Here is a 14037-nt window from a genome sequence, read left to right on the forward strand (position 1 = left end):
CTAGACCACGTGGGCCTATGAGCACAACCGCTGTAAAAAAAGACAATGGTTTACCTCCATTTCCTATATACCAGGCATGTAAACTAAAGACACCAAGATCACCCGCGGCCTCCTTTCTGGTAGGCCTTTTTGAAAACCAAGGCTGGACAAGCACAGAAATTAATTTGATCACTCCTTTTACAGGTCTTCCACCTCCAGATGCTTCCAGTCCCAGTCTGTACTGCTTTTCTCCTACTGATGACTCACACCAGGGCAATTAATCCCTCTCTTAAGCAACAAATTCACTTGGAGTACTTATTACAAAAAAGAGGACAATCTAGTTAAGTTGTAACTAGACTTCAGGTTCATTCTGAGTAACACTCAGCTTTCTCCTAACAGCAGCTCAATAGACAGCAAATATTTCTAACATGTCATTTTGAATCTCATATCTGTGATGGAAGATCTGGAAATCCTTCTGAGCTTCCAGTATTCAGATGCATCTTGTCTCCTCATCAGAGTGAGATTCCTAACTCCCACAGAAAGGAGAACTGGACTACTCAAGTCAGCAGGGACACATTAGGAGAAGCTCCTATCCGTGTGCAAAATTACATACAAGTTCAAACACCCCCACAATGCAAATCCTGCAAGTATTAAAAAAAGGAGAAATCAGAACTCTACCAAACAACGGAACTGGAAGAGTTTTTAATGTAAACTTCAGAAAGACTGGAAAGCGCACGCCTCCATTCCACTCGTTCCTCAACCTGACATCTGAAGGAGCTGACTCCCATCCTGTCCTCATGCTCAGCCCAGAGACAACTGCTTCGTGTTATGTGAGCTGTGGTACACAAGGGAGAGAGACCTCATCCCCACAGTGTGGTTTAACAACACAACTGCTGACATTTGGGCTTGTTGTTTCAACTGCTAATCCAGCTGTAAAACAATAAAGGCACTAATATGGTAAGGCTTTAATTCCCCTGACCTACAACATCCTCTCTCACATGCAGGGTCTGGATCCTGATCTCATCTTTTTTTTTTTTTTTTTTGACAAACAGAACCACAGTATTTCTGCATTTTCCAGCCCCAAAGCACTTTATGAATTATGTGTCTGCTTTCCTGTTTGCCCAGAGCCACCCCTCTTACTGGTGCAGACTCCTCTGGCCCCGCGTGCTCTAGGATGTGGGGGCTGAGAGCTGAAAGTCCCTTGAAAGGTCACAGGAAAAGGGTGGACAGGCTGTGCTACTGGGGAGTCAAATGCCACAATCAGTGTGTAGGGCACAGACACTTCAAGAATGCACAAACAAAGCAAGACTGAAGAGTCTGCTGCCATTGCAGGTTGAAAAAGTGGGCAAAGGTCATTAAAATCATGCAGCCTGTCCTTCGCATTGCGAGGTCTGCTTCCCACATCTCAAATAACCCGTCATCCGAAAGCCAGCAGACGGGAGCTCGGAGTTTTACAAGCTCTCAGTTTTCCTCTGAAGTTCCCAGGACGCAACATTCTAGCGCTGGGAGACTGGGACTCATTACTTAAGCATCAAAACAACTTCAAGAAGTGTTCACACTGCTCCTGTAAACAAAAATACACTTTACTGTGTACTGGAAACCCAAATGTTTTCAGCAGCACCTGTGACTGATATGTATAGCACACAGAACAAAGATGTCAAATGCTTCAGCAAATGTAGCGCTCACAGCACAGCGTGGAACAAAACTCATTTGACAGACCGAAACCAAACCGTATTTCAAAACTCTCAATTCAGGCATGAACCACTGCAGCTTTCCAGTCTGATTCTCTCCACATTCTAGGCTACACAACCTCACCCAGTTCCTTATCCATTACCCAGCAAATCTGGATTCCATCAGTTTTTCCTGAAGACTGCAGAATAAACTAATTGATATAGAGTCCCCAAACAGAAAACTGAGACCTTTCAGGTAGAGCATGATGGTTTTTTTAAAGACGTTAGTAAAGAGGAGAGCAAAATCAGGACAAAGAGAGCATTACCACACATAGCACTTAAGGGTGGGGTAGGCACCAAATCCCTTTTGGGCCTGCCCTTCCTCTTCCCCTCATCACCTGAGGAATGCAGAGGTAGAGCAGTTTGTCAGGCTGCTGGGGGCAGGCAGGGCTCTGATAACCAGCACACTTCTAGCCAGCCATCTTCTACCTCTGCTGAACAGGAAACTGTACAGATACACACACACACAGGATGGTGGTGGTTTGCATCGAGTTATGCATGGAGATACATAACTACTATCAGGATTGTGTAAATAAAGCTCCACATAATGTGAATGCTAGCCCAAGGCTTAAAGAATACAACATCCTTATTCAGTTTTCAAGCAAAACACGGAGCACTCCACCTCTTTTTTCATAGAGTTACTGTTTTCCTTGAACGTTGCCACTACAAATCAAGGCAGGGTCAAATGCCATTGAGTCATTCTGGAAGAGGGTATGTAGTTTAGCTAAGGCTAGCCCATGGCTGCTCAGGTGATGCCCATGGGCTACACACAGCATTGCTCCATCTGAGAAACCAACTTAACGCACAACGCGGCCAAAACAAATGCAACTCAACATCCAAAACTCTGGCTCATGAAATATCAACGGGGCACTTTCTAAAACTGTCATCCTACCTTCTCCTCCTAAAGAAGTCAAAAAGAAATCCCAAGATTTCAATCTGTGCAGCCCTAAACCAACACCTGCTTCTTTAAAAATCACTTTCAGCATCTTCTTTAGAGTGTTTCTTAAGCTGGTTAAAGGCAGCCTGTTATCAACTATCTGGGAGTGCCCTTCTTCCATGCAAATGACTTAGCTGGAAAAAAATCCTGGGGGATCAGCTCACCAATTCTATACTGCAGTTTCTCCCACTCCTCCATTCTTGCAGCTATTGTTGGGAATCTTGGCTATCCTAGGCAGTAGCTTCTCACTCTGTTTTGAGAAAAAAAGTGTATTGCTGTATAAGATAAGCTGGCCAGATACAACACACTCAGAAGGTACCTTTTAAAAAACCTAGGCTCAAAGAAAATATTCCTATGAATTAAAATCCATGTCCACTTTATGCATTTTAAACAAATCTGCCAAATTTGTTAGCCTAACTTTGCAGACTTGTTCTGGTGGTTGACAGTGCAAAAGCAAATACAGCCGGCTCCTTTGAAACTGAGAAGTGAACAACAAACAGCAGAAACAGGGACTGTATTCTGCACGGTGGCTGGAATGGTGTCCTCGGAGTTGTGAAGGCTGTACAGCACAAGCAGCATGTGTTTGTGCACCTGTGGGCACTGACCTGTGGGGTTGCTGGTAACTCCCAGCTGGCATGCCCACATGATTGTCAGCAGCCTCCACTGGTGCAGCTCATATAGTTAAGCCTACTGATGGCAGTCAGCTCACAGTGTTGAAGGGAGCAGCCTGGATTAATGACACATTCATTACACACACCATGCTTGTGTCTGTAAGGAGAATGCAGTCAACTAGATGAAATCAACGGGAGTTGAAGTCAGAAAGGCCCCAGTTCAGCTCAGTCCTTTCTGCAACTAGAAGAAATCCATGTACTACCTTTACTACTCTAACTGTCAAGATAACATTTACTCTGATACACACTTCAGCTTAAGCACAATTCAGTTGTTTCACAGTTACAATGGATAGGGCAAGGAAGCAAAAATATACTCTGAAATCTGTTGTCTCCATATTCATGAGCAGGTCCTTACAGAGACATGGCACAGAGATGGGACCTCGTTTCAAAAGAGCATTCAGATTTTGAACAGCCTTGTAGTTTTGTTACAAGCCTCTGCATTTGGCCCTTCTCCATCTTTATCATGAAGCAGAGCAAAGGTGCACTTTTCAAACACTTCTGAAGAATCCAGTAGAAAGCGTTCATGCATGACTCTGCTGGATCTTTCATCTGGAGGAGGATGCCTGGAACATCTTCCCTCACCGCTTGGCAGAAGTAAAAGCTGACATGTTTCAGTGGTGTCAAGGAGCTTCCGAAGAAACTTCCTTCTACTCACTAAGCCTACAAACTCATAGACTTTAAAGGACAGTATTTAGTATGTCCTAGAGCTATCTGTGGGTTGACCTTCACCAAAAGAATGTGAATACATAGGGCAATTGGCTACGGTGATATTTACCTTTTTCTTCACTGGAACTGAACAGAGTTCTGTTTAGTATTTTTCAAATGTTTGTCCAGGCTAGAGTTCCACTGAAAAAGCTGTTGCCCTCAGAGAGGAGTCTCCCATTTTCTGGTCTCTACCCTCCCATGACTCAGAGCTTACCAGAAACAGAGCCCTGACCTTTGGAAGACACTTTTGTGTCAGAAAAAAATAAAATAAAGTAAAAAAGCCCACACACAAAAGATAACGCTCTCACTTCCTGAAGCCTGTCAGACTTGAGTTTCTTCTTTGGATGAAGGCATCACTGTCTGTGAATGGAGAACAGCGGATAAACCTTCACATTTTGACCCCAGCCACGACCCTAACTTGGCAGGCAGCCCCAGACAACCTGAATGCCCTCAGCTACATCGCTGTTTGTTTTGACAGCTCTCCAGACCCAGCGCTCCAGCAAAGTGGCAGTGCCAGGTGGTATCCAGCCACCCAGGCTGCTGACAGGCATCATGGAAACAGCACGGCTCAAGGGTCCGGCTAGCCTGTAATCTAAAGGGAAATATTCTTAGGGAAAAACAGAAAGCCAAGTCGCTTGATCATTCAGTTAATGGTGATTGGATATCTGTGGCCAGCAGTTACAAGTTTGCATCTGTTATATTAACCCAACTGAAGAGAGCAACAGTCAAGACTCTGGGCAGGGAAGAAGGACTGGAGACGTTGTACAAAGTGTCCTAAAGATAAAGCCAGAATTGGAAGTTTCTGCCTCACCTCTTCCTCCTGCCAAGAGGGTCTATGTAGAAGCAGTGTCTAGGAATTACATTCATTGCTAATAAGAGAAGACTGCAATGAGAGGACAACCAAGCCTGCCTTTGGAATGTGCGAACCCAAGAGCTAACCAGAAGCTGGCAGCAGCAATCAGCGCGATGACATCCATGAGCGAATTCCTTTCTGCAACCTGAGATGGCTCTGACCTCCTTACAGGAGGAGGGCTGCCAAGTAAACAACTCTGAGGATTCAGCCTGCCAACTGCTCGCTCTCTCGCACTTCTATTCTTCCTCTCCAGCTCTTCACCCCACCCATCCTAACTCTCTTATTGATATATCTTCCAACTTCTTTGACAGTTAATAAATGTGCATAGCTGACTTTGTGACTGTAGGTCAGGAGCGCAGACCAAGCAGTCTCTCTACAGAGAAGGTAAAACACTATTTTCCAGTGCTGCTGCCCAGCTACTAGAACATTCTGTAGCTAAGATGCATGGAACAAAAAAGGGGTGCAGCAAAAAATTATTATTCGATCAAAATAGCACCTTAAGCACTGAGACATGTCTCAGGAACAAGAATAAAATGAGAGCTTGACGGGGTATAATGATTCCATCAAGCTGGAGAAAAACCACGCCATTAGTACCAGCCTATGGTGCTCTACATTTGGATGTATGTCCAGGGAGCAGTAGGGCATAACACAGGGCTCAGCCCAAGCATTGTACGTTCAGCCCATAGATGTGTAGGAATCCTGGGATAGCTGACTGCTTGCATCCCCCAGGGAGGATGTGACACCCACCTGGGCCACAGGAGGCTGAACACACAAAGGGAAGGACATAAAAACGAGCAGCAATCTCAGGATATGCTGCTGTATACGTAGACAAATCCCCTGGGTTGGGGCCATTCATCTCAGGGCAGGGGAAGGCTCCCTCGCTCTCAGCCAAGGGAGAGAAATCCAAGCTGCCTCCTCCTTCCCAGGAGAGGCTGGGCAGGGGACTGCTGCTGACAGCTTCCAGGACAGGAAGAATGAGATGGAGCTCTTCTGGCTCTGTCTCCCAACTGCAGAGCAGCACTGGGAAACCGCACCCAGGGAGACGCCTAGGGAGAAGAGGATGTTTTGTTGTGTAGGCTTTTGTTCTGGGCTTTGTTGATTTGAGATATTTCACAGCCGAGAAGGCAGAGCATGGAAGCAATTTAAAGGGCCAGCCTGGAAGAAATAACCTGCTCCACAGTGAGCAGGTTTTGAATTAGCAGAAACCAAACAAACAAATAGCAACAACAAAAAACAGATTCTGGGAGAGGAAAGATTTGCTAATGCATTTCGTAGGGCAACAACAGGCAACGCAGTTGGAACAACAGCTGGTTTCAGCAGCACGCTAAGCTCCAGCAGCAGCTCATGAAGGGACAAGCCCAAGCCCAACATCCTGAGTCTCTTATTAAGAGGAGGCTTGGCATCATCATGGAGCAGCTGGTGCTGTCCCATGGTGACTTCTGCCTGGCCTCCTTCTGGCACTTGGTCCCGGTCCCAAGACCACCCTCGTTCTGCTGGCTCTGCTTTAACCAGAGATGAAGCTTTGTTCATCACCACAGGGTCTGGATGAAGAACTGGCCTAGTAAGGAATCCAGTTTCGGACAGCGCGGTGGTCCCAGAGGAGGCTCAAAGGCAGCTCCAGAAGGAGCATTTCCTTCAGATGTTGAAACTCAAGCCACAGCCAAGGTCACACAAAGCTTCGCCTCTCACTGGCCCGAGCCAGCGCAGCACTGGAGCCTGTTACAGGGACCACGTGGATCACAGCTTCTCATTCTCCAGTGAAAGTAAATCCAGAATTAGTGAGGAAATGGGACAATTTTTGTTTGGGTGAGATTACGACAGTCAGTACTCAGTGTTGCTTCCGGGATGCCAACGCTTCTGTAACCCCGAACCAGTCAGTATTTTGAAGAGCACCATTTTCTCCAGCACGGCACTGGGACGACGGATGCCCTTGGGCTGAGGGAGCAGGCCGACCGTGCCTCCACAACAGAGGCATTGCGCTGCTGTGCACAACGCCCAGCCAGCACAGCCCGGCGCCTGCAGCTGTCGCAGTACTGAGCACAGGGCTCCATTTCAGAGCTCTGCAGTCATTTCCCCTTCCAGTCGAGGTCCTCTGTGCACACGTATGTTTTTGACTATGCAAAAGCAGAAACACCGCTGAAAGCTATTTGCTGAATGATCCTTCTCCAGTAAAAGGGAAAAATGTCAGTGGTACAGGTAAAGCACCAGGTTCGATAATGGACGGCATAATTCCCCCAGGCCAACAACATTTCTCCTTGGAGTTCACCGCACCCGGCCCAAGTGCTGGTTCACAAAGCGGGGAAATCTGCCTCATCCTCCCCAGAGGAAACAAAGCACTTCGCTCCCTCCTTCACCCCTGGGCAGAAGAATTAAGGGCACCGCATGCACACAGGTCTCTCCACTTCTCAGCTGCACGTGGGCACAAACCAGAGGAAGATGGCAGGTAAAGCCAAGCGTTCTGCCTGTGTTTGTCCTCTCTGAAGTTTTAAATGGACACCAGCTGTTAATTCCTTTCTACATTCTTCACATTTTTCTGGCCAACTCCCGACAAGACTAACAGAAACCTTTCCCCTTCAACTTTCATCTGATGCATAGATAAAATTGTCAGGCGTTTTCAGGCAAGGAAAAGAAATATATATCCTTATTGCCTTAATTGAAATGCATGCCTGGAGGTCTCCAGTGCATCCCTGCCCTTTGAAATGAGTTAAAGAGCCTTAATGCCATCTAAATTAAGTCAATTTGTTATTCGAGGCATTTGTGACCAAACAATTTGAGATGTATCCTGGGAGGAAAAAACATGCAGGCCAGAATTTAAAACCCTGGGAAGTAAGATGATGGATGCGGAGTAATGGCCCAGAAAAGCTGTATCTCAAATAGCTTGGGTCCTTATTTCGGTTCTTTGATGTTTCAGCTTCGGATTAGGGGTTTTTTTTGTTTTGTTTGCCTTTCTGAGGAGGGCAGAGCCAGTCCCCATACGCCGTTTCATGTCAGATGGAGACATTTATCATTCTCTACGCCACAGCGATGACTCTTTCCAGGCTGCCGGTGACAGGTGGCTGATAGAGCGCTGCCTTGCACACTCGTGCACCAGGCGCCCTGTGCAAAGGGCTGGCAGTCCTGTAACACCCACACACTGTCGGCTGCTCTGAAAGGACCGCTACACGCTACCCCCAAACCTCAAGGCAGTACCACTACTTATGAACAGCGCAAGGGAAGTATAACAAATAACTGTAAAAAGCAACAGCAGCACAGCAGACCAGAAGAAGGGGCCCTGACAGGTGCCTGGAGCCAGAGGTACTCCACTTGGGACCACTGCGGAGCTCTGAAGGAGAACAGGCACACACAGCACAACAGTGACATTTTGCAGTTTCAAAATATCTAGCCATTGTTACTGGGGCTTTGTTACAAAGGCTTCGGGCAGCACAAGCCCCACGTGATGTGCACACCGAGGTTTTGTGAGCTTTGTGCACCTAGGGAATGGAAATCGCTTCGCAGCAGCAGAAAAAAAAAATAACATCATCACTGGGTTGGAGAGCTTTGTGGTCCCTCCCGCTGACCTCACAGGGAAACAACGCTATGCTACACAGTACTCCCGCACTAACCCCCACCTCCTGCGGTACTCAGGAAATATCAAAAGCAAAAACATTGTATTTCTTCTGCATATTGCTCAGTTTCAAGTGGTTACCAGGCGCAAAGCGCCATCCCTGTTGACAAACCCCCGAGTCACAACACTGAGCGGCAGCCACCGCTGAAGAAAAAGCAGCACAAAGCAACGACACGTAAAGTATCTGATCGTTGCTTCCCTCTGATTTGAGTTTTTTTGTCTGGGAAATAGATCCTCAGCTGGCACCGACCCAACCCAACAGCTGCATTGCTTTTCTACTTCCACAAACACTCCAGAAGTTAGCCAGAGCCCTGTTTGTGCTGGCAAGCACCCAAGGATTTATTATTACGTACTATTAGTTCAGAGTGAGAAATGTGCGCAGCAGCAAAAAAAAAAAAAAAAAAAATCCAGAGGAGGTAAATAATTGGGTACAGATGTTAAAGCTGTACAAGCTCTACCCACCGGGCAGTGCCTTACATATTGTTTCTATCACCTGTTTGCATTCTGAGTTTTTAATGTAATAACTATGTCTCCTACCCTTGAAGAATATTCTAGAATTCCTCGTGCAAAAACCAATAACTTCTGAACTCCATTTGTCTCCTCTCATTAACAATCCACTTTTCAACGCACATCACTTAGAGTCACTTCATATTTAAAGATGATCTTGGTTGTTGCTTTCATTATCTGGCAACTAAAGCAATCAGACTGCCCCATTCTTACCTAACTGACCAAAAACTCAGCCTGACACATCACCCTAAACCTCCAGCATTTAGAATTCATGACAAAACACCCCATCATCCCAAGTACGCTCTGCTAAATAAAACACCCAGTTGTTATCACTATTTTTCCCCATTTACTGGCAACCAGCACCTGCCCCATGTCCCTGGGGACCACTGCTTCTCCAGGATGCACAGATGCAGAGGTCAATGCTCATGTTAAGCAGCAGGAGCCCAGCCCCAGCCAGATTTCTGCACCTTGCTTCATTACACGTATTCTATAAAATATCTGGAAGGTGCAAAGCAGTGCAGCCAACGCTAAACAATATGAAAGTAAAAACTCAAGAAAATCACTGGTATTTTTGTGACTGACATGGAATGGTTTTGCCATTTCAAGCTGCATCACGAGCGCTTACTTTCCACCTGCATGAAATGGCGTACCACGGTCCATTCACTTGGCTGTTTTCCCCAAATCCACAAAAGAAGATCAATCACAAAAAAAGGCCGACTCCCTGCAAAGCAGCAGATGCAGAGGTTGACATTTCTGCCCCAGTGCCGCCCAGTAAGAAGCACCCAGCCCTGCTGTCCCATGCCCAAAGCACACACCGGCACGGCCCCATAACCTGACATTTCCCTTCACCTTCCCCATAGCCACTGATGAACTCCTCCTGAAACACAAGTTCACCCTTTCCGACGATGTGGCTTACACATCTCAGAGTGGATGAAGGCTGCGGCCTCATTACACATTCAGATACTCAGTTCCCTCTGAACAAAATGGACATCCGCTAAATTTGAAGGGCTGGAAAAAAGGTCCACAGAGATGCAGTTTTTCCTGCTTCTCCCTACAGCTCTGAAATACAGTCCATCAATCGCAACTGTGCTGTTGGTTTAAAAAAAAAATTTAAAACTCTCTTTACACAAACAAAGACGACTGGAGGGTTTGTCCCTGTTCACCAACTGGCTGGTGTGACAGATGTCCCAATGCCACGTACTGCCACCCATCTCTACGTTACTAATGGAGAAGACTGGCACTGCCTGTGCAACTTCCCACCCCCAAGAATGTAGACGTCAAAAAGAAAGGTTCAAAGATGACAAGAAATCCACAAGACCTCCTCCACTCCACATCAGGAATTCCTCTGCCATGAAGGGCAAGCCAACGTTTGTTGCTTCAGAAAACGACTGCCTGTTCTATCCACTTTCTTCACAAGTGAATGAAGTGAGGAAACACTTCCACTGCACACTGACTCCATTCCTCGAATAGTTTTCACTAAGCTGCTTTCTACTCCTTCCAACAGATGGACCCACGGCCCCAAATCCTCAGCCAGTTCAGTTCTACTTGTTTCTTTCTAAAGTGTGTAAGCAGTGCAATCTTCTGTTGCTTTACTAACTGGCTCAGAAATCATGGAGAAATAGCATTGCTTCCCTCAACACCAGCAAAGAGCACACAAACCCACTCTGAATTCCAACACGGAGTGCCAAAGCAGAATTACACTGAATTTATCACTGGTGGTTGGTTGGGTTTTTTTTGTTGTTTTTGTGCCTGTGTACGTACTTTTTTGTCTTGTTTGTGAACATCAGATTTGAATATGACCAACTGCCTCCAAGGACAACCATTTCACAGCACAGTTTTTATAGCTAGTAGTACTCGGCTCCACCACAGCTCTGGTTTCTTGATTCACTTTCAGGACTTGCTCAGGAAACTCTCCTCCTTTTCCCTGCCCTTCAGAAGGCCTCAATGCATGTGGTTGTGTTGAGCTATGGAAGCGTATGACCCAAATCCCATTGAGGTAGAAGGTAACTGAAAGAGACGCACTTCACTTTGGATCACTCACTTTGGATATTGATCATATTAGATCTTTTGTCAAATGTTGGCAAAGTTCACATGCAGCCAGCCTGTGATGTGTGCTGCTTGCTCAGCCACAATGAGCAGCTCCTACCCCTTGCTGCCTTGAGATGGATGTGAGTGGCTGAAGAAGAAACCACAGACCAGCTCTCCTTGGTTAAGACCAACCTAGCACAGGACAATCATTAAACCATGGTTTAGAATGAAAGTGAGAAACAAAATAACATCAGTGTGCACTAAATGTTAACTCTGAGAAAGGATAATATCCCAAGGAGATAGCCTGAAGTGCTGTATCCCAAAGGCATCAGCAGGCAGACGCAGAACCTGGCCAGCCACGAGGCAGAAGGAAGAGTCTGACAGCAAATGTTTCCAGAGCACAGCTCACTGCACAACGAGCCATCACATCCAAGTGTAAAAGAGCCAGTCATAGTGGAGGCAACCCAGGGGGTAACTCTCTTTGTCACACAAGACACTGCATAGAATTTGACACCGCAAATGCATTTTTATGAATTATCTTGCAGAAGTGCAGCACCGAACCAGGCTCAGTAACTGTTTAAAAAATAACAATGGCAGGTGTTTTTCATTCTGCTCTGGGCCTTTTAGGTATGACAGGGTCATGAAGGAAAGCTTGCAGATAAATGGTGCTGCCTACAACCTTATTTCTATTTCAAAAATAAAAGCCACGATTCTCAAATTCTGAAGATTTACACCTGAAGATTTGGAGTAAAAACAAAAAAAACCCAAACCACCAAAAACCAACGACCAAGCAAACAAAAAAAACCACACAGCAAGTCACAAAGTGCTAATCCTGATTGTTTTCTACTTAACCGCTGTTTATGCAGCGTCTTTTTGAAGGCCTGGCAGCTCTCCAGCTCTCCTCTTGCCTTTCCCCGCTCCTGCGCATCACTCTAGAAGCCATCTTGGGTGGAAAAAAAGCCTTGGGAGGAGAAAGCACTCTCTGTGGTCTTTTCAGGCTCTTAAAGCTTTATTTCTCTAGGGAAATCCTGAGCTTTGTTCCACTTTCAGGGCAAAAATACCGTTTCATTTCCCCTTAACAAATAAAGGGATAGAGAAGGGAGGAAAAAAAAAAAACAAAACAGGAAAGGTCATTTTTGAAGGATTTCTGAACTGCTGCTGGCACGACGGCTGAAAAGGCAGCGGGACCAGTTCTGTTAGTCCCACTGGAAGGAATCCCGACATGGTACAGAGTCGCCCTATCACTTGTTCCAAATGACATCCACTGTCATTTGACATTTTTTCAAGCGGAACAATTACTTGTGATCAAATGTTCTGGCTCTCCCCGCTACCCAGCCAGCTGTGTTTTCCTGTTACAATTGTAGCTTGCATGCACTTGGAAGGAGCCCAGCTCTCCTCATTACAAAAAATGCAGCGTAACAGCTCATTAGTGGGGTGCAACACTACTGTAAGGCTTCCAGAGGCCTGGTGGGTTGTGCCTGGTCCCAGGCTGCCCTTCTCAATGGGAGAATGCACTCCAGGCTCCAAAGTAGGCAAAGCCCTCCTCTCCCAGCACACACACAAAGGCTCCTTCCCTGAGCATCATGGAAAAGCGAGATGAGATGTCTCAGATTGGAGTGAGGAGCGTAGTCGTGCGAGGCACAAAGGAAAAACATGACCCATCCAGTGCACTGCAATCAATGTTTGAAATGAAATCAGCCAAGTCCATATTCAAATCAGGTCACCAGTAATTAAAGCACCCTAATATGGAATAGTAAGAGCAGAAAACGTCTGGATTGGTGCAGCTCTCAAAAGGAACATATGAACGGAGCGTTTTGAATCGCACGATGCACCGGTAAGAAGCTTTAATATAAACCTCAGGATTACACCATGCTAGCTTTTTTTATTATTCTACTCTCCCTTAAAAAATATGCGCTGTGGAATAGCGAGAGGTGAAAGCAGACCTTCAAGCATTACTTCACCCCTTTTCTCCCTAAGGATGCTGCTGTTAGTTTCCATTTGCATGGTGCTTGGTATCGTGGGCAGGACAGAATGAAGCTCTGAAGGTGGGATTTTAAATAGAACACTCTTATTCATGACGGCATCAATGTCAACACAACGTACAGAAAGAGGCTTCAGAACTTCAGCAGCGACAGCAAAATTGTCCCCTTGTTTCTGGAGCGATCTGCTTGCTCGACTCCATCTTAACACAGTGCCTCACCATGCAGTGATTCAGCCATTTTAATTCTGAATGACGACGGTTTGCTCTCCCTCCAGCATGGCATCGTGCACCAGGCTCAGCTGTCTGGAGAGCGGGAATCTCTCCGCACAAAGCATATGCAAGCAAAGGTTAAATAAATAAATAAATAAAGGAGAAAAAACCCATCAAGGCTAGGAGGAGGAGGTGAGAGCTAGACTGCAGTAATGGAACTGAATACATAAAAATCCAGCATTTTTAGATTGGAAAAGGAAGCCAGGGACAAACAGGCACCTCAGGAAAAACTCAGTAACCTGGTTTTCTTGAGAGGGTAATGATGAATACAGGCTGTACCTTTATAACAGCCCCGGAGAGAAAACCCAAGTTCACAGGATGCAGGAGTGAGCTGGCACGCACCGAGCCGGGTGTGCAGAGCCTGGCAGGCAGCGTGACACAGCGCAGGGTGCAACGCTGCTGACACAGCCTGCCGATGCACGAGGCACCGTGCCACCCCGAGCCCCCCCAACAACGCTGCTAAGTGGGACTTCTGCAGCCACACGTGAGTTCTCACGGCGCACGGAGATGGCATGGCGTGCTTTGGAGCTTCCTTTCCCCCACCAGGAGCTGCCAGTAGAACAGCAGCCTCTGTGATCCGTGAGGACGCGTGTCACCGCGTTGTTTTTTGGTCTTGGAAAAATGTGGAAAGAAAAGGTTACCTGCAAAACGCGGGGTTTATTTTTGTCACACCGTGATACTCGCACTCCTCCGGCACTTAGAAGGGACAGCTCACACAAACCGGTAAAAGGAAACAGAAACAAAACAGCTGATCCATTCAAATGCTCATTTC

Source organism: Numida meleagris, chromosome 3 (assembly GCF_002078875.1).
Source record: "Numida meleagris isolate 19003 breed g44 Domestic line chromosome 3, NumMel1.0, whole genome shotgun sequence".
Lineage (NCBI taxonomy): Eukaryota > Metazoa > Chordata > Aves > Galliformes > Numididae > Numida > Numida meleagris.